The sequence below is a fragment of the Pristiophorus japonicus genome, chromosome 1 (assembly GCF_044704955.1).
Source record: "Pristiophorus japonicus isolate sPriJap1 chromosome 1, sPriJap1.hap1, whole genome shotgun sequence".
Taxonomy (NCBI): domain Eukaryota; kingdom Metazoa; phylum Chordata; class Chondrichthyes; family Pristiophoridae; genus Pristiophorus; species Pristiophorus japonicus.
The window spans coordinates 318,817,584-318,839,599 of record NC_091977.1 but is presented as its reverse complement, the minus strand read 5'-3'; the positions used below and the strand labels follow the sequence as shown (position 1 = coordinate 318,839,599).

Sequence of the window (22,016 nt, the reverse complement as noted above, 5' to 3'; positions counted from 1 at the left end):
GTTGTGTGGTTGCCAGGTCTGTGCATCGAACGTTATAGTGGTTTATTTGAAGGACATAAAGAGTAAAGTAGGGAACCATCTACAAAGTAAATGTGATTAATGCCCTTTCTTTAAAAAGAGGGAGATCGCATTCCAAAAATGTATGAAGTACAAGGACTGACTCTAATATGGTAACCTCAAAAATCATGTTATTTGAACGTTGATTACTCTCTGGAGCTGTTGATAGTCTCTGAAGGTTATTGTTTGGGGTGCACCATTTCCTCAGGTTGTGCTATTAAATATCATGGGTGAATCAGATAGAACTACTCAAGGGCACCTTGAAAATGAAAATAAACTACCTGTAGTTAAAATGACTGCAGTGTTTGCAGGATAATGGAAGAAGGTGCAATAAGTCTTGTGTAGTTTGAATGTGTTCTGAAGTACATGTTGAAATTCGATATTAAAAGACAGGGTGAAGCAGTAATATAAATGAATCTATTGAGCCTCCACTCTGCTAATTCCCTTATTTAACAGGAAGTATATTTTGTGTTGAGAGAGCAGCTGCAGTGATTAATACCTGCCAGCAAGTATGTTTACCAAGCTGTAGTACGTACTTAAAATGGCCAATAAATAAGATGCAAATGATCACCCTTAAGAGAGAGACAGCATGATAGGGAGAAAAGAGCTACAGCAGGGAGGAGAGAGAGAGAGAGAGGAGAAAGAGAGAGAGAGGGAGAAAGAGACAGGGAAAAAAGAGAGTCAAGGAGAAAGAGATACAAGGAGTGAGAGAGAGAGAGAGAGAGAGAGTGAGAAAAAGAGAGAGAAAAAGAAAGAGAAAAAGAAAGCGAGAGAGAGAAAAAGAAAGAAGAAAGAAAGATACAGGGAGAAAGAAGAAAGAAAGATACAGGGAGAAAGAAAAAGCGACACAGGGAGAGAGAGAGACACAGGGAGAAAGAAAGAGAGACACAGAGAGAAAGAGAGAGAGACACAGGGAGAAAGAGAGAAAAAGAAAGACACGGAGAAAGAAAGAGAGACACAGGGAGAAAGAGAGAGACAGAAAGGGAGAAAGAGAGAGACATAAAGGGGGAAAGAGAGAGACAGAAAGGGGGAAAGAGAGAGACAGAAAGGGAGAGGGAAAGAAAGGGAGAGAAAAAGAGAAAGAAAAAGAAAGAGAGAAAGAAAGAAAGACAAAGAGAGCGAGGGAGTCAAAGAGAGAAATAAATTATATTTATAAGGGACTGACTCTTTTCGACCATGGCAGCTTGGGCAAGATAGACTTAAACGTGGACCACTAAAGATTTGGGGGCCGAAATTGGAGAACTTACCGCCCACTGCTGCCGACATTCCGCTCGTCGAACCAGCCTGGAGTGGGCAGGAGGGGATAGCCGCCAGGAAGCGCCCGATGACGTCAGCGGACGGCCGATGCATGTAAGTACACTCCGCCCGCCGAGATGCCATATTCATGCGGGGGGAGTCAGCTGCAGGACGGAGGCAGCTCTGTCCTCAACGCTAAGTGTGAGGATGCTGCAAAAAAGGTTAGTGAAGTTTTTTTAATTATTTCTTTACAGGTACTCACCTGGACGGGGACCCTGAAGGTTTGTTTTTGATGCTTTGTATTTTTTAATTCTTCGACCCTCCGTGGGCTCAACTCCATCCTCGGCGGCACTTGGGTGGCAAGCGCCTTTGCCGCCAAGAATGAGAGCTCCCGCCCGCTCCGCCCAGATTGGCGGCATATGCCACAGATTTGCCGCCCGTCGACCTTCGAGGGACCTGGGTGATGAAAATCCCACCCAAAGAACCGTCAGGGACCTCTGCGGCCATCGTCGATCCTTTGGGCGGAACTTGGGTGGGCGGAGGCCTTCAGCAAGATCGGGCCCTCAGACCGACAGTTGCGTATCTTAAAGTACTGTTTAAAACAACAAAGTATAGAAGTAAGTAACCCCATCAGAAATTTAGCAGGTTTTGCTCCCATTATGGGAAAGTCCTGCTTATTTTATTTGGAGTATGAAATGTAATAAATACCTAAAAGAAATCCCACAGAACTTTGGTGGGAGACTGGCAGAATCTTGACCCCTGCCCCCGTGAAATGGCACTAACAGAGTTATGGTGGGTCTTGTTAACATTTAGTAAACTAACACTCATACAACAGTCACTGATGCTTCGATATTGCAGTCACATGTTGGCTGCATAATCATGGCAATCAGTACCTCCAATCAACACAGAGATAGATGACTTTTTTGGTAGCTGAATATTTTACTGCCTTTTATGCAAAAGACATCGGATATTGAGTTGTATTTATCCTGAGCACATTACTGACAGGTTTGCTGGCTAGAAAAACACCTGACCAGAATACTCATTCAGCAGAGTTCTTTCCTGTCCGGATGCATTTTTAATAGCGAGTCACTGACATGACCAGGACAACGCTTACACCCTTGCCTTCCGCATAAAAAGAGCCAGAGGTGCGATGAGAAATATTAGTTATGATCTGGAATGCACTACTTGAAAGGGCGGTGGAAGCAGATTCAACAGCATCTTTCAAAAGGGAAATTGATATGTACTTGATAAGGAGAAATTTGCAGGGCTATGGAGAATGAGTAGGAGAGTGGGACTAATTGAATAGCTCTTTCATTGAGCTGGCACAGGCAGAATGGGAAGAGTGGCCTCCTTTTCTGCTATTATTCTATGATAAGCCTTCTATGATAACAGGAACAGCTTTTCTAGCTCAGACATAAGACTCTGTTTAACCTGTTTAGGCCAGTTAGCCTGACATCAGTAGTGGGGAAAATGTTGGAATCAATTGTTAAAGATGAAATAGCAGCGCATTTGGAAAGCAGTGACAGGATCGGTCCAAGTCAGCATGGATTTATTAAAGGGAAATCATGCGTGAAAATTTTCTAGAATTTTTTGAGGATGTAACTAGTGGACAAGGGAGAACTGGTGGATGTGGTGTATTTGGACTTTCAAAAGGCTTTTGACAAGGTCTCACACAAAAGATTAGTGTGCAAAATTAAAGTACATGGTATTGGGGGTAATGTATTGATGTGGATAGAGAACTGGTTGGCAGACAGGAAGCAAAGAGTAGGAATAAACGGGTCCTTTTCAGAATTGCAGGCAGTGACTAGTGAGGTACCGCAAGGTTCAGTGCTGGGACCCCAGCTATTTACAATATATATTAATGATTTAGACAAAGGAATTGAATGCAATATCTCCACGTTTGCAGATGACACTAAGCTGGGTGGCAGTGTGAGCTGTGAGGAGGATGCAGGGTGACTTGGACAGGTTCGGTGAGTGGGCAAATGCCTGGTAGATGCAGTATAATGTAGATAAATGTGAGGTTATCCACTTTGGTGGCAAACACAGGAAGGCAAATTATCATCTGAATGGTGACAGATTAGGAAAAGGGGAGGTGCAACGAGACCTGGATGTCATGGTACAACAGTCATTGAAAGTTGGCATGCAGGTATAGCAGGCAGTGAAGGCAGCAAATGGCATGTTGGCCTTCATAGCGAGAGGATTTGAGTATAGGAGCAGGGAGGTCTTACTGCACCTGTCTTGGTGAGGCCACACCTTGAATATTGTGTACAGTTTTGGTCTCCTAATCTGAGGAAGGACATTCTTGCTATTGAGGGAGTGCAGCAAAGGTTCACCAGACTGATTCCGGGATGGCAGTACTGACATATGAAGAAAGATTGGATCGACTAGGCTTATATTCACTGGAATTTAGAAGAATGAGAGGGGCTTTCATAGAAACATAAAATTCTCACGGGATTGGACAGGTTAGATGCAGGAAGAATGTTCCCGATGTTGGGGAAGTCCAGAACCAGGGGTCACAGTCTAAGGATAAGGGGTAAGCCATTTAGGACCAAGATGAGGAGAAACTTCTTCACTCAGAGAATTGTGAACCTGTGGAATTCTGTACCACAGAAAGTTGTTGAGGCCAGTTCGTTAGATATATTCAAAAGAGAGTTAGATGTGGCCCTTATGGCTAAAGAGATCAAGGGGTATGGAGAGAAAGCAGGAATGGGGTACTGAAGTTGCATGATCAGCCATGATCATATTGAATGGTGGTGCAGGCTCGAAGGACCGAATGACCTACTCCTGCACCTATTTTCTATGTTTCTATTTTTACAATGATTGAGGGAGAACGCCCCTGCTTTTCTTCAATATAGTGCTCTGGAATCTTTTACATCCACCTGAAGAGGGAACAGGCCAGGCAAAAATCAAGATGATCAAGATATGAATATCAAATGATGCAGAATAGTAATAACATCTGATGAACAGGGCTTGACCTTGCTCAGTGCCAAAATTGAAAAAAAAATAAAACATTTAAGGGCCAAAATTGCCCCTTTCCAAAAGGTCCTTGTGCTAATGGGGCAATAAGGACTTTTGGCCCGGGGTCAGGCAGTGGACGTGACCTGGCCAGAATTGCCTCCGGGATGGCGGCGACGAAAACGGGTTTGCGCTGCGCTCCTTACTTTTCGCCCTGGGCAGCGGCACGCATGGCGATGACGTCATCGCCATGCATGCTGACCACTTTATGCCAAGGGGGAAATTGCCTCGCGGAAACAAGGTTGGCGTGGGGCGATGCCACTGACAGCTTTGCTGGTCGTAAAGCTGTGGTGGCTGGGCCGCCCCATCCGCATTTGCGCCTTGCACCGCAGCCGCCATTTTTTTTTGTCGGCTGACTTTGCAGTCCGTTCTGGAGGCTCGCAACATTAATAACAGTGTGCGTCGTTAACACAGCATTATCTCAGCAAGAATTCAGCCCAAGAATGCAGTGAAGGAGCATACTGCTGCCCAAATGGAGTTTCTGTGGTTGGAAGCAGTTCGACGGTTGGTTATTTTCAAAAAACCCTGCATCAAAGTGTTACATAGCAACATTATAGCAGCACCCAGACAGGTTATTGTGGGGAGTGTAGAGCAGAGGTCAGGCACAGAGGAAACATTTTAAGGGTATCTTGGAGAGCAAGTTACTGCAGGAAAGGAAGTTAAACAACCATGGTCAACAAACGAGGTAAGAGATGGCATCAAGTTAAAAGCAAAAGACTTACACAAATGCAAAGAGAAGTGGAGATCCAGTGGATTGGGAGAGCTATAACAAGCAACAAAGGGATAGAAAGAATTAAGGGAATATTAAAAAAAACTTCCAAGGGCTATCAATGCTAACTTTAAAAGTGCTTATAAATACATCAAGAGAAAGAGTGGTAAAAGGTGTATGGGCTCATTGAAGGCAGATGCAGGGGAAATGGCAGATTTGTTAAATGAATACTTATTATCGTGTTCAGAATAGAGGAAGTTGATAAAATATCAACGGCACAAGGGAAACTAAAAATAAGGCAAGTGGAGGAATTTATTGGTTTTAATACAAGTAAAAAATTTTAATGGAGAAAATAATTGGCCTTAAAAACAGAGAACTCTCCAGTATCTCATGGTTTACACCCCAGGATATTTATACAAGCAGGTGAGGAAATTGCAGATGTGTTGGTCCTAATTTTCCAAAGATCTCAATTCAGGAACTGCACTGTTGTTTTGAACAATTGCAAATGTCACTCCATTATTTAAGAAGGGAGGGAGAGAGAAACCAGGTAATTACAGACCTGTCAAGCCTAATGTCAGTTGTGGGGAAATTATTGGAATCTATCATCAGGTACAGAGTGGCTGAGCACTTGGACAAGTATGAGCTGATCAGAGAGAATCAGCATGAATGTGTGAAGGGTAGGTCATGTCTGACTAATCTAGTTGATTTTTTTTGTTGTTGAGGAGGTCGCTAACAAGTGATGTTACCTACAGTATATATAGGCTTTCCTTTGGCATCTGATAAAGGTCCACACAGGAGATATTTGGCAAAAATGAAAGTGCACGGAATTGGAGGGAACCATGTGATCTGGGATGGAAATTGGTTGGGAGGTAGGAAGCAGAGAGTAGGGATAAAGGGAACATTCTCTGATAGCACGACATGACAAGTAGTGTTCTCGAGGGATATGTACTGGGTCTTCAGCTTTCCACCATATAGATTCATGACTTGGATGAAGGAATAAAGAGTTGTTAATCTAAGTTTGCAGATGACACTAGGTTAGGAGAGACAGTGAGCTGTGCAGATGGGAGTAGGAAGTTTCAAAGGAATATAGACAGATTAAGTGAGTGGGCAAAACAAGTTCAATGTGAGCGAAGTGTGAGACCATCTACTTTGGAAAGAAAGACCAATCGGAGCATTTTCTTAATGGTAAGAAGCTAGGAACTGTGAAGGAGCGAAGAGGTTGGATGTCCACGTACACAAGTCGCTAAAAGCTAGTGAACATATACAAAAAGTAATCAAAAAGGCTAATGGGATGTTGGTCTTTATCTCAAGGAGCGGAAATTATGCTTCAGTTGTGCAGTTCAGTTCAGTCTTGCTCCGACCCCATCTGGTGTACTGTGTTCAGTTCTAGGCACCGTGGAGGGAGTACAGCGCGGATTCATCAGAATGATACCGCAGCTTAAAGGGTTAAATTATGAGGACATAAACTTGGCTTGTATTCCCTGGAGTATGAAAGGTTGAGTGGGTGATCTAATCGAGGTATTTAAAATAATGAAAGGATTCGATCGGGTAGATACAGAGAAACTATTTAGTCTGGTGGGGGAATCAAGAACAAAGGGGGATAAATCTTAAGAGTAGATTTAGGCCATTCAGGAGTGGAAATCTGGAACTCTCTTCTCCAAAATGCTGCGGATGCAGGGTCAACTGAAATTTTCAAAATTGAGAATAAATTAGGTAGGGGTTTAAGGGTTTGGATCAAAGGCAGATAAATGGAGTTGAGATACAGACCAGCCACGAACCGATTGAATGGCAGGAAAGGCTTGGCAGACGGAATAGCCTTCTCCTGGAAAACCCTGGAAAAATACATTAAATAAGGCCACACCAAATGATGCACTCCAGTCCCTCCGGCGCCCACCTCTCGCGGAAGGCCGCGAGCGTACCGGTGGACACCGCGTGCTCCATCTCCAGGGACACCCTGGCTCGGATGTAACCGCGGAAGAGAGGTAGGCAGTCAGGCCGAACGACCCCCTCGACCGCCCGCTGCCTGGACCGGCTGATGTGCAACAGCTCTACAACTCTTTTAGAGTAAACAAAATAAACAATAGATCAAGTGCCCCCCAATCTGGGGGACACTTCAAACATTTCCCAAGGCCCTTTTTTTGTTGTTGTTTTTTTTGGGTATTTTTGTAGTTTTTTTTGTATGTTTTTTTTTGGGCTCTAAAACCATAATTTACAAATGCCCCCTATAAAAGGGGAGGGGGACACTAAAACCGGCATTTAAAACAAATTAAACTTTAAAACATATAAAATCAAATTCAAATTTGGTTGCCGGGGGTGATGATGCACTCCAGTCCCTCCGGCGCCCACCTCTCGCGGAAGTCCGCGAGCGTACCGTGGACATCGCGTGCTCCATCTCTAGGGACACCCTGGCTCGGATGTAACCGCGGAAGAGAGGTAGGCAGTCGGGCTGAATGACCCCCTCGACCACCCGCTGCCTGGACCGGCTGATGCGCAACAGCTCTACAACTCTTTTGGGGGGGGGGGGGGGGGGAACAAAATAAACATTAGATCAAGTGCCCCCCCAATCTGGGGGACACTCCAGACACTTTTAACTGCCCTCTTTTTTCATATTTTTGGGTTTTTTTTTTGGGTTTTTTGTGTGTTTTTTTAAAAGTTTTTTTGGGGGGCATTAAAATTATATATTTTACAAGTGCCCCCTATAAAAGGGGAGGGGAAATGTGGGGGGGATTGGACCCACTTGTGTAACAGGAAGTGCAGGGGCCGCAGTTTCCCTCTCTGAAGCAAAATGCACTGTGCGGCTCAGCAAACGCTAACCCAAAATCCAACTCTGGTGGGGCTCGAACCCACAGCCTTTGAATGCTTTATGTACTATTAACTAGAAATCCAATGCGCTATCTGTTGCGCCACAGAGCCGCCAACAGCTCTACAAATCTGTGAGCATAGTTACAGGTGCATACATTACAATGACAGACAGGCAAGTCAGGAAAACAGTCGGACTGCGGAAGGAACCCACTGTAATGTGGTCTCAAGTGGCCAAGGGATGGAAGACATCCCAAACCATTTGTCTATGTCAGTATTCACAGTGAAAACCATGTGCTACCTTCCCAGTGCAGAGGTACAATTTCCAAGGAGGGATGGGGAAGTACTTAAAATGTTAAAAGTTGGAAATAAGGAGGTAACAGATGGAGGTAACAATGAAGCCAGCTCAGGTGGACTGCATACTCAGGGATATGAGGGAATGGCTCATAAAATTGGTTTCATCCTGGCACCATTTTATTGGATTCATTGGCAACAGGAAAAGTATATGAGGATTGGGGAAGGGTAAATGTAAAGCTAATTAATAAAATGGACATAAGTTTCAGGCAGTGCATTCCAGATCAGAACTTATTGCATAAAAAAAAATTCTCATCTTTTCCCTGGTTTTTTTTGCCAATTACCTTAAATCTGTGTCCTCTGGTTGCCGACTCTCCAGCCAGTGTAAACAGTTTCTCCTTATTTATTCTATCAAAATCCTTCATAATTTTGAACATCTCTATTAAATCTCCCCTTAACCTTCTCTGCTCTAAGGAGAACAATCCCAGCTTCTCCAGTCTCTGCACATAACTGAAGTCCCTCATTATGGTAAGCCCCCTCTTCCCCCACTCCAAGGCTGTTTAATCTCTGGCAAGGCCACATTTAAAATATGGAGCGGAATTTTAAGCATTACAGTTTCTAAAAAGGACTTTGGAGGAGGGTCAGGTACAAGTAGCAGCATGAATTCCAGGATTTACATTCCATTCAGCTATGAAGAGAACATGCTGATGGTAACACTCACTTATTTGGCCAGGTGAGAAGTCTCCAGAAGAATAAAAGTATTCAAATAATGGCCCAATAAAATAAATAAGCTGAGGAATGGCAGGTGTATTGTAGCTAGGCGCATTGAAACAGAAAACACAAGACATGTTTTATATAATAAAACAGTCCGTTAGCAAAAATGGGAAAGAAAACGATTTGGTTATATTATGCTGTTAACTGGTATTAAATATTAGATTATTTTTGGTCCTATTTATTCTTGGGATGGCAAAGCTGACACTTATTGGCCACCCCTAGTTAATCTGAGTAGTGATTTGATGCAATGGAGTGATTTGCTAGGCCACTTCAGAGGGCAGATTAAAGGTGTGGGGCTGAAGTCACATATAGGCCAGACCGGGTAAGGACTGTAGGTTTCCCTAAAGAAGATTAATGAACCAGTTGGGTTTTTACAACAAATTGACAGCTTTATGGTCACTTTTACAGATACCAACTCTTTAATTCCAGATTTTTAAATTCAAACTCTCAAACTGCCATGGTGGGATTTGCATGCACAAGCCGGGATTTCGCCAACAGAGGAGAGTTTGATGCGGGCGGCATTGGTGCAGCATGGGAAACCCGTTCCAAAGTGCAGTCTACCCTCTCCCTTCAATCTTCCGTGGCTGGGGCTTGTTACACTTGCCCCGCGGGTTTCCCAGCCAATTAACCGGAAGCAGGTCTGATGACGTCATCTGGTGATGCGTCATCAGCTGGGTTCCTTAAAGGGACCATTCCCAACTTTTTTTTTTGACAGTTCTTCCATCAGGCTTGTGCACCATTGAGCTACTGCAAACACTAACAAACACTGCATAAAGGTGCCGGCTGCACTCAGGCTCTCCTTGGACTCCCTCCAGATGCACAGGAGGGCACAAAGCAGGGATGTCGTCTGGAGGACCAGGCTGCAATGGCACAAACCTTTCAATGATCTCAGTAGATCACAAAACATTATTGCAAAGCCACACTCAATCTCATCCTGCTGTGCCACTCATCACATTCCCATTACTCTGCATTTCCTACCTGCTCCTGCACATCCTTACTCACACCAATTTACTTTGCATCTCCACCCATCCCTCTCTCTCTATCTATATTATCAGTTCCCCATTTCACTAGCCACCCCTTACACTCACCCTTGTCCAATCATACCAACTAATAACACACAAGGGTAGGCACTTGGGGCCTTTAGCCAATGTTCATGTAGCGTTAATGCTGATGTGTTGTCAAACATTGAAATCTTTATTTTTAGGACTTTGCGCTTTTGGACAGATTTGTGTGCACCTTTGGAAGTGGCTTAGTGACTTGTGGTGAATGGTGAGATGTAATGGTAACCCCCACAATGGTGATGTGTGTGAAAGGAATGGGTTGCACATTGCAAGGTATCTTATGGAGTTGTGTGGGTTGCTGCCAACCTGATGCATCAGGGGGCAGTCAGGGTGTACAAGTCAAGTGAAGTAAATGTGACCATGGTGAGGCCATCCCTGGCGTCCCGGACAGCAATGTGGTCAGGTGTTGATGCCCTGTGTCCTGTGCAGTATCAGTTGATTGTGGAGAAGGTTGGTGCTGTTGGTATGTTTAGTGATGTTGGCATTGGGGCTGATCGTAGTGGGATTCTGAGGACCAAGGTGAGAGTTTTTGAACGGCACCAATGCTGCTGGAATAGATGGCAGGTGAGGTTGAGATGACAGAAGAGCCCTGTCAATGGTGAGGGAGGTTGCTCCAAGGAGGTGACAGCTCAAAGATCTCTTCCAAAACCTGAAGGCTTCAGCTTCTGACATTGGAAAGTGAACAGCTGTGAAATGGTAGCTTTTATATCACTTCTGCAACTGTTAACTAACCAAGGCAAGAGAAAGTCACCGAGAACTCGACACACTTACCTGGCGTGAAACCCGAGGGACAGCAAACCCGTCAAAAGGTTGGTAAAATTGTGAGTGCCTACTTTTAAGCCTCTCAACTAGCATTTAAGTATCTTTTAATGATGTTAATTACCTGTCCCACCACTTGCTCTCGTGTCTGCTATCCGAACGCCGACCTGACAGCTGAGAAACTGACAGGGAGGCAGGTTAGAAACATAGAAAATAGGTGCAGGAGTAGGCCATTCGGCCCTTCTAGCCTGCACCGCCATTCAATGAGTTCATGGCTGAACATTCAACTTCAGTACCCCATTCCTGCTATAGAAACATAGAAAATAGGTGCATAGTTCACAGCAGGATCCTGAGCCACTGTCAATAAAGGTCATTTTGACGGTGGGCCCGCCTCCAAACCTGCACTCACAGGGCTGGGAAGATTCCAGCCACATTCTCTGGATTATTAGTCTAATAAAATAACCAGTACACTACAGAACAGAAACAGAACTAATGATGCTACCCTTAAGCACAGACTGAGATAATCAAATACTCCAAGAGCACACAATGATTCCTGTGCTACTGCTGCCTGTGTTGTTCTGACAGGAGAGATACACAGACAGCTGAAAGCACTTTACTTCTCATCTGATAAGTCTCTTACCATAATGTGAAAATAAAAAAAATCTTGAGCTTGGAGATTTATTTTATCAATAGTGAAATGCACATCAAAACCTGTCCCGCCTTTAATACGCCAGCAGTTTATAGCACCAGTATCCTGCACCCCAAGGGCATTTGTCACAAACAAGTCATTCCTTTCTTGTACAGATCAATGACAATCTTGACCTCTCTATCTTCAAAAAACATTGATTCATTTGAGAACTTGTAAAATTAAATGCTTCTTTCACTACAGGAGACAACAGGGTGGGAATGATAAGGGACACGATGGGAGATATAAAAGAGATAGATGTAAACGGACTTTTTGACCTGGACTGAGCACAGAATTGAAGGTCAAAGGAACAAAAGTCATCATCTTTGATTTATATTGCACCTTTAGCATAGAAAAGCATTTCGGGTTGCTTTTGATGATAAAAATACAAAGGAATGGCCACCAGGACATAAAGAGAAAGCTGGGACAGGTGAGCAGGATCTGGTCAAAATGATGGATTTTAAGACGACTTTTAAAGTTGGAGGTAGAAGCAGAGAGGCTCGAGGGTCAAGGAGGGAATTCCTGAGAATAGTCCCAAGGGAGCCAACAATGTTGGAACAAAGTGGGTGGGGGAAATGTGAAAGAAAGCCAGAGTCAGAGGATTGAAGGATTTGACTTGCGAGAGCACGCAAGGCTAGATGAAGTTGCAGAGATAAGATGGGGCATAGAAGGATTCAAAGAGAAGGATGAGGATTGAAATTTGTGGGGATTAGAAAAATGTTCCCCTCTTGCCCACATTTGGAACAGATTCTCAGCAGGAAATATTAATGCTTTGTTGATTAGTTCCAAAGAACTAAAAAGAAAGACTGAAATAAAAACCAAAAATGCTGGAAATGCTCAGCAGATCAGGCAGCATCTATGGCGAGAGAAACAGTTAACATTTCAGGTTGATGACCATTCGAAGGGTCATCAACCTGAAACGTTAACTCCGTTTCTCTCGCCACAGATGCTGCCTGACCTGCTGAGTATTTCCAGCATTTTCTGTTTTTATTTCAGATTTCCAGCATGCACATTTTGCTTTTGTAAAAAGACTTGCGTTTATATAGCACCTTTCACGACCTCAGGATGTTTCAAAGCGCTTTACAGAGAATGAAGTACTTTTTAAAGTGTAGTCACTGTTGTAATGTGGGAAATGCAGCAAATGCACAACAAGCTCCCACAAACAGCAATGTGCTAATCTTTTTTTTAAATGATGTTGGTTGAGGGATAAATATTGGCCAGGACACCGGGGAGAACTCCGCTGCTCTTCTTCGAAATTGTGATGTAGGATCTTTTACGTACACCTGAGAGAGCAGACGAGGCCTTGGTTTAATGTCTCATCTGAAAGACGAATATTGGTTTGGGAATAGAATGAATGTTTATACGCTTAAGCACAGACTGAGATAATCAAATATTCCAAGGGCACACAATGTTTCCTGTGCTATTGCTGCCAGTGTTGTTCTGACAAGAGAAGTACACAGACAGCTGGAAGCACTTTACTTCTGATCACATCAAAACCTGTCCCACCTTCAATATGCCTGCAGTGTATAGCACTCCAGTATGCTTATTATTTCTCTCCCTCCCCAACTACACAAAGAATTGGTGAGAATATCACACGAGATTAATCTGCCTTCTAGCAAATGCTAACCAATGGGTTGCACAGTGACTGAAGAAAATAATTGTAATGCCGAGGAGTCAGACAGTGGCTCTGCTCCAGCAAGTTCACACTAGGTGAAACTGGTGGAAAGGTCTCATTATGTAAAAATACAAAATGACACATCCCTTTTGCTTCCCTTCAACTAGAAAATTACTCCCAGCCCCTTTTAAAAGCAACAGAATCTATAATTAAAGGTGATCTTTTAAATGTGCAAAGTTATGAAGCTATTAGCAATGCCGATTATTTTCCCTATTTGGCCGGTGGAGAAATGTTCCCATATTTCATGTTCTCTCTGTCTGCACGTGGCAAGAGATTACTGCCTGCAACTTGATAGAAGTAGTAATGTCAACCCCACCATCTCATAAATCATGAGACAAACTCTTAAAAATGAGATTTGGTAAGAAATCATGGGTTAGAAATTCGGTTCGTTGCAGGCTGTCACCGCGTGGCGCTCAGGCGGTTAGGTGTTTAGCGGTCCCTTACCGCCCCTCTCTGGCGCTAAACAATCGAATTTCTGCCCTCATGAGTTGCTTTTTTTCCCCCAAGCTTAAACCAATGTAGATTGACAGTTCATTTCTAAATCTCATTCGTGGCTTTATTTAATCTCTAACAGTTCGCAGCTCTTTACATTATTGCATCTGAAAATGCTTTACAAAAAAACTTTCAAAAATCCTACCTGTTAGTGCGGCAGGTAGTTTCCATATTATGCCCCTCAGTCACACTCTCGGAAGCTCATTATTATGTGTTTGATATGTTACGTGATGCAAAAAGGCTTTTCAGGGCATTGTGCAAAATCCAGAGAGTAAATGCTAGCACAGTGCAGCCTGTGGTCCTGGTGAAACAGACTTCCACAGCAATCTGCCGTCTCCACATCACATCCATCTCAAAACCGAAGTGCCATGTTGATGGGCAGTTTTCTAAAGCATGTTAATATATTAATCGTTGTCTATTTCCCCCACTCCTCCCTCCCCCCACTTTCTCTCACCCTTCCTATTCTTTTTTTGCACCTCTGGGTTAGATTTTTTAGTCACTCCCTGTCACTGCCATTTTCTTTCCTCTCATTTAGCCTCCCCTGGATTTTGCGTCTGTTCCCCTGGCAACCACGGTGGGTGTGGGTGTTGGCTGCGTGAATAGTGAGAGGCAGGATAACGATTCGGACACGTGCATATGAGGAGAGAACAGAGCCCAACATGGGGGACGCGGGAGATAGTGGATAGTGAATATCTCTAAGACTCACTGATGGAAGACTGCAGGGCAGAGTCAGTGGTTCTATCCAGTGCTTTTGACCTTGGCATCGGGCACTCCTGTGCGCACCATGCTAGCAGTGTTGAAGCATATCGGGCATCGCTGAATCCCCCACCAAAAACATCCTGGGGGGTCACAGTTTTCACTGGACAAGCCACATAAATACTATGGCTACAAGAGAAGGTCAGAGGCTGGGTATTCTGTGGTGAGTGTCTCACCTCCTGACTCCCCAAAGCCTTTCCACCATCTACAAGGCACAAGTCAGGAGTGTGATAGAATACTCTCCACTTGCCTGAATGAATGTGCTCCAACAACACTCAAGAAGCTCAACACCATCTAGGACAAATCTCTTGTTTGACACCACACCCACCACCTTAAACATTCACTTCCTCCCTCACCATGGCTGCAGTGTGTACCCTCTACAAGATGCACTGCAGCAACTCACCAAGATTTCTTCGGCAGCACCTCCCAAGCCCACAATCTCTACCACCTAGAAGGACAAGGGCAGCAGGTGCATGGGAACACCACCACCTCCAAGTTACACACCATCCTGACTTGGAAATAGATCACTGTTCCTTCATCATTGCTGGGTCAAAATCCTGGAACTCCCTCCTGAACAGCACTATAGGAGAACCTTCACCTCATGGACTGCAGCGGTTCAAGGCAGCGGCTCAGCACCATGTTCTCAAGAGATGCATAATAAATGCTGGCCTTGCCAGCGACACCCACATCTCAGGAACAAATATTAAAAAAAAGAGCTGAGGACTGGTGATTTAGTTCGATGCCCAGTGACAACTATGAATAGAGATCACGGAACACCTATCCTGTACAATGAGCAACCAGGTGGGAGCAGACAGCAGCGCTAACCCACGCAAGCCAGGCAAGGCAAGGCAGATCTCTCCTAGCAACACTGTCCATCTACCTTTTGCAATAAAAAAGCGAGTGCTCCCCGGGAGCGTTCCAATCTCTGTGGCCAATGCTGAGCAGTATTGCTGCGCACTGACCAATCGGAGCACTGTCGGGCTGTTCAACTCCCGCCCAGCGTCACTGCATCATTTCCTGAGAAAACAAAGCGAAATTTCGCCGCTGAATCGCGAGTTGTGTTAAATTGTCGTTAAAAATTGCGTGTCTCGAGAATAATTCGCAAGAGTTGGCATTACTGTAGAAGGCTACTGACTGACGCACATCCACACAGTACTGTGACCGCCATTACTCACCAATCACAAGCCAAGTTAGAAGACGAACAAAGGTTAACTAGCAGCCGCAACAGAGTTGGCACAGTCCCAGAAAAGCAATGAATTCAAAAACAGTCCTATATATAGGTCTTATGACACATAAAAACAAGGAGTCAGCTGTATAGAAGTGCAGTAGGACATAGGCTGAAGTTCCAGGTATAGACAACATTCATTCAACATCAAATTTATTGCAGAGGAAATCAACAAAAACTGAAGTAAAGTTGAAGCACAGCGGTGGTTAGATTTAGAAATTGCTGAAGTGAGATGCAGGTGCTAAAGGAATGAGACTTGGGCCTGGAAATTTGAGCCTCTCCAGTATAGATAGTTCAGGCGTTTTCCTTGGTTATCAGTTTAATACAACTCTCAGCTTAAAATATTGATGGTTAAAAAGGAAAGCACATGAATGGGGGAGAGGGGGGAAATTCGGGACCTGGACTCGCTTGTCTTTCTGCCCAAAGGAAGAGACATAGCAACAGAGAGCAACAATGGAGAATGTGGTACATGACTGGAGATCAGAAAGTGACATTATTTCTTTTTTTTTTAAAAAGAAAGACTTGCATTTATATAGCACCTTTCACGACACCGGATGTCTCAAACACTTTAAAGCCAATGAACTATTTTTGGAATGTAGTCACTGTTGTAATGTAGGAAATGTAGGCAGCCAATTTGCACACAGCAAGCTCCCACAAACAGCAATGTAATAATGATCAGATAATTTTTGTTTTTGTTATGCTGATTGAGGGATAAATATTGGCCAAGACACCAGGGATAACTCCCTGCTCTTCTTCAAAATAATACCATAGGATCTTTTACGTCCACTTGAGAGAGCAGACGGTGCCTCGGTTTAATGTCTCGTCTGAAAGACGGCACCTCAGGCAGTCCAGCACCCCCTCAACAATGCACTGGGATGTCAACCTAGATTTAGGTGTTCCAATCCTTGGAGTGAGATTTGAACCCACAACCTTCTGATGCAGAAGTGAGTGTGCTACCCACCTAGCCACAGCTGACACAGAAAGCTTAATGATCTAGATTAAAAATCTGAAAATAGGTAACAGGTCATCCACCATCTGTGGAGAGCACAGAAAGTCAACATTTTCTTCAGAAATGAAGAACCGAAAGGTAGGCAAGTATTTTAAAGTGATGTTTTTTTGTTAAAAAGAGGAAGGGGCAACTTTAAGCACAGAGATGAAATCAATTGGTTGAATGACCTGCAACCCACTTAAATGAAAAGGAGATTGTTAGCAGATATAAAAGATCACGTTAGTCAGGCAATTGGAAAAAGCATGAAAGGAATTAGTGACATTAAACAAAAGAATGTACAAATAGTTAAGACAACGAGAAACCAACCCAAGAAATAGGGTAAAAAATTGAGGGAAATTGGGGGAAAACAAAAAGGTGCAGATCTGGAATTAAAACCAAACATGCTCGACCTTATGTCGATAGGGCGAGATGAGATTCAGCGTGTGGAGCATAAACACCGGAATGGATCAGTTTCTGTGCTGAAAAATTCATGTAATTCTATGTAAAACACAGAGATCACTAGTCCTGTAAATGAAAAGAAACTTGGCCCCAAAAGGTTGGTGTTGGCCTGTGTTTTCTTCTCTTGTTGGGACTGAGTACCAATACCTCCTTGCTCCCTCCGAACCCCGTCAAACTACAAACCATGACTCCCTCCAATTTTTCTCAACATGGGTGCGAATGAATCCTGCAAAATTCTGATCAAATATTCACCATCAAGAGACGGCAGCTATGGAGGCAGAATGCTCTCTGGTGGAGCATTCAATTCCAGGCGTCACTCTGCTTGCTGAGAGAAAAGAACTTGCATTTATTTCGCATCTTTCATGACCTCAGAATGGCCCGAAGTGCTTTACAGCCAATGAAGTACTTTTGAAGTGTAGTCACTGTTGTAATGTAGGAAACGCGGCAGCCAATTGTACACACAGCAAGCTCCCACAAACAGCAATGTGATAATGACCAGATATTCTGTTTTTTTAGTGATGTTGGTTGAGGAATAAATATTGGCTAGAGCACTGGGGATAACTCCCGTGTTCTTCTTTGAAATAGTGCCATAGGATCTTTTACATCCACCTGAGAGGGCAGAAGGGGCCTCAGTTTAACATCTCATCCGAAAGATAGATTACAGAGTGTTGTCAGGGGTTAGGAAAACTGATTGAAGAGAAGCATCGTGATGATTTGCAACTGGGAACAAGGCAACTGAAGGTTGTTAATTGTGTTCAGCTAGAATGTTTGTATGATATAAACAAACAGTTTGTTTTTAAATATAATTTTTAAAGAATTAAATAGTTTAAAAAAAACTGCAGATGGCTTCTTTTTTTAAATGACATTTACTACCAGGTATAAAGGGCTTCGTTAAATCAGTAACTCATTTACTTCTTCCACCGACATTGAAATAATATGGTACAATTTCTAAGGCTGTTCAGACTACCTCAGTTGAAGCAGTTCAGTTGCACAGATATCAGCACCTCTGGGTTAGAGAATGGATGGGGAAAAATACACACCCTGATCACTGTTTAATAACTCCTGCTAGAAGGTGCATGTGTGTAGACATCAGGTGAGAATAGATTTGGGTTCAAGTTAAAAAGCTCCCCTCCCCATGGTAGAGGGGTCTTGGCAACACTCAATGCCGAGGATTACAAGCTTTTTTCATTCATTCATGGGACGTGGACATCGCTGACAGGGCCAGCATTGATTGCCCAACTCTAGTTGCCCCTCGAGAAGATGGTGGTGAGCCGCCTTCTTGAACCGCTGCAGTCCATGTGGTGAAGGTACTCCCAGTGCTGCTAGGGAGGGAGTTCCAGGATTTTGACCCAGCGACCATGAAGGAAAGGCTTATATATCTCCATGTAGGGATGGCGTGAGAATTCGAGGGAACATGGAGGTGGCGGTGTTCCCATGCGCCTGCTGCGTGAAGAATGGCCATACTGCAAAATAGTAGATGTCTGTGGAACTATACTCAAGTAAGAGTCAATTCCTTTGAAAGAGGAAGAGAAAGGGGAGAAAATTCAACAGGCAAATAACATCAATGGGAAAAGCCAGGCGTGGGAGGAGGAAGAGGGATGATTTACAATGAATGTCGGTCTCAAAAAGAATCTTAACAAGATTATTATCGAGAACGTCATCACAGGATGTGGGTGACAGATGCCTTCTGAACTGTGGACAAGTAAATCTGGGCCTTGTTTACTCTGAAAGGAATTATTCAGTTCAGCGAGGACGATACATGGAAGGGCATATTTCAGGAAAATCTTGCAGATTCACATCCTAGGATGAGTCATTGAACCAAGGCCCCCACCTGCCCTCTCGGGCGCAAGATCTCATGCCACTATTTCGAAGACGAGCAGGGGAGTTCTCCCCGATGTCTTGGTTAATATTTATCCGTCAAACAACATCACTAAAAACAGATTATCTGGTCATTATCACATTGCCGTTTGTGAGATCTTGATGCGTGCAAATTGGCTGCCACATTTCCTACAAAAGAACCTCATTGGCTGTAAATCATTTTGGGACAATTAATTCATTCTCTGCCGGTCGGTCTTTCATTTGTCAGTCATGCACGTGATGTTGCATGGGATATTCAGGCTCACTTCAGTAACAAAGCTGCCAATGCATTTATAATATTGCTATTTCCTTCTGCTAATAAATAAAAAGCTAGGTGATAACATCAATTGTACTATGAAGGCAGCAACATAATACACGCCTCTTCATCTTCCTAAAACTTTTCAACCTTGGGGTGCAGAAAAGATTTACAAGACTGGTTCCAGAGACTTCAGTTACTTGGATAGACTGGAGAAGCTGGGGTTGTTCTCCTTAGAGCAGAGAAGGTTGAGAGGAGATTTGGTAGAGGTGTTCAAAATCATAAGGGGTCTGGGCAGAGTAGATAGACAGAAACTGTTCCCATTGGCAGAACCAGAGGACATAGAGTTATGGTGAGTGGCAAAAGAACCAAAGGCGACACAAGAAAAAACCTCTATACACAGCGCGTCATTAGGATCTGGAATGCACTGCCTGAAAGGGTGGTGGAGGCAGACGCAATCGTGGCTTCCAAAAGGGAATTGGATAAGTATCTGAAGGAAAACATTTTCTAGGGCTATAGGGAAAGGGCTGGGGGAGTGGGTCTAGATGAAGTGCTCTTAGAGAGCCGGCACGGGTTCAACGGGCCGAATGGTCTTCTTCCGTGCTGTAACCATTTTATGATTCTATAATCTGTGAGCAATGTTCCCTCTAAGCTGCGCGGCCGCGTGGCTGTCTGCCAGTCCCATGCAGCTAGGAACCGGCTTTTCCCATGTTAACTTCTGTGCATGTGCAAAACTGAATTGATGGGATTGAAGGCCGATAAATCCCCAGGGCCTGATGGACTGCATCCCAGAGTACTTAAGGAGGTGGCCTTGGAAATAGCGGATGCATTGACAGTCATTTTCCAACATTCCATTGACTCTGGATCAGTTCCTATCGAGTGGAGGGTAGCCAATGTAACCCCACTTTTTAAAAAAGGAGGGAGAGAGAAAGCAGGGAATTATAGACCGGTCAGCCTGACCTCAGTAGTGGGTAAAATGATGGAATCAATTATTAAGGATGTCATAGCAGCGCATTTGGAAAATGGTGACATGATAGGTCCAAGTCAGCATGGATTTGTAAAAGGGAGATCATGCTTGACAAATCTTCTGGAATTTTTTGAGGATGTTTCCAATAAAGTGGACAAAGGAGTACCAGTTGATGTGGTATATTTGGACTTTCAGAAGGCTTTCGACAAGGTCCCACACAGGAGATTAATGTGCAAAGTTAAAGCACATGGGATTGGGGGTAGTGTGCTGACGTGGATTGAGAACTGGTTGTCAGACAGGAAGCAAAGAGTAGGAGTAAATGGGTACTTTTCGGAATGGCAGGCAGTGACTAGTGGGGTACCGCAGGGTTCTGTGCTGGGGCCCCAGCTGTTTACATTGTACATTAATGATTTAGACGAGGGGATTAAATGTAGTATCTCCAAATTTGCGGATGACACTAAGTTGGGTGGCAGTGTGAGCTGCGAGGAGGATGCTATGAGGCTACAGAGTGACTTGGATAGGTTAGGTGAGTGGGCAAATGCGTGGCAGATGAAGTATAATGTGGATAAATGTGAGGTTATCCACTTTGGTGGTAAAAACAGAGAGACAGACTATTATCTGAATGGTGACAGATTAGGAAAAGGGAAGGTGCAACGAGACCTGGGTGTCATGGTACATCAGTCATTGAAGGTTGGCATGCAGGTACAGCAGGCGGTTAAGAAAGCAAATGGCATGTTGGCCTTCATAGCGAGGGGATTTGAGTACAGGGGCAGGGAGGTGTTGCTACAGTTGTACAGGGCCTTGGTGAGGCCACACCTGGAGTATTGTGTACAGTTTTGGTCTCCTAACTTGAGGAAGGACATACTTGCTGTTGAGGGAGTGCAGCGAAGATTCACCAGACTGATTCCCGGGATGGTGGGACTGACCTATCAAGAAAGACTGAATCAACTGGGCTTGTATTCACTGGAGTTCAGAAGAGTGAGAGGGGACCTCATAGAAACGTTTAAAATTCTGACGGGTTTGGACAGGTTGGATGCAGGAAGAATGTTCCCAATGTTGGGGAAGTCCAGAACCAGGGGTCACAGTCTAAGGATAAGGGGTAAGCCATTTAGGACCGAGATAAGGAGAAACTTCTTCACCCAGAGAGTGGTGAACCTGTGGAATTCTCTACCACAGGAAGTAGTTGAGGCCAATTCACTAAATATATTCAAAAGGGAGTTAGATGAAGTCCTTACTACTCGGGGGATCAAGGGGTATGGCGTGAAAGCAGGAAGTGGGTACTGAAGTTTCATGTTCAGCCATGAACTCGTTGAATGGCGGTGCAGGCTAGAAGGGCTGAATGGCCTGCTCCTGCACCTATTTTCTATGTTTCTATGTTTCTATGAATGGGTCGCGCACTCGAAAAAAACTTAGGGGGAACATTGCCTGCGAGGTGGGGGAAAGAAACAGAAAAAGTGTCATCATTGCCGATCAGGAATCCCTGCCCAGAACATAGAATGACATACAATTTTACTCCACAGAAACAGGCCATTCGGCCCAATAGGTCTATGCTGGTGTTTATGCTCCACACGAGCCTCCTCCCACCTTGCTTCAACTCACCCGATCACCATATCCTTCTATTCCCTTCTCCCTCGTGGGATTATCTAGCTTCCCCTTAAATATATCAATGCTACTTACCTCATCCATTCCATGTGGAAGCGAGTTCCACATTCTCACCACCCTCTGAGTAAAGACAGAGGGAGAAGAGGACCAGCTCCTGGAGCCAATCAATAGCTGTAGCTAGTGTTGCCACCTCCAGTTGGAACATATTCCTGGATATTTCATCACATAACCTCCAAACTGCCCCGCTCAGTCAGACAGTTTCCCTCCCCCCCTCCCAGCTCCAATATTATTACAACCAATTAATAAAAGTGTTCAAAGAAAACAAACCTTTTTTGAAATGCCCCAATGAT

At 44.1% G+C, this 22,016-nt stretch overlaps 1 protein-coding gene across 4 annotated transcripts in view; it reads right to left on the bottom strand.

Annotated features, from left to right (window-relative positions):
• LOC139272308 (myelin basic protein-like) overlaps nucleotides 1-22,016 on the bottom strand; it is a 271,092-nt gene that overhangs the window by 119,494 nt on the left and 129,582 nt on the right. The gene's annotated exons all lie outside the window — the stretch shown is intronic.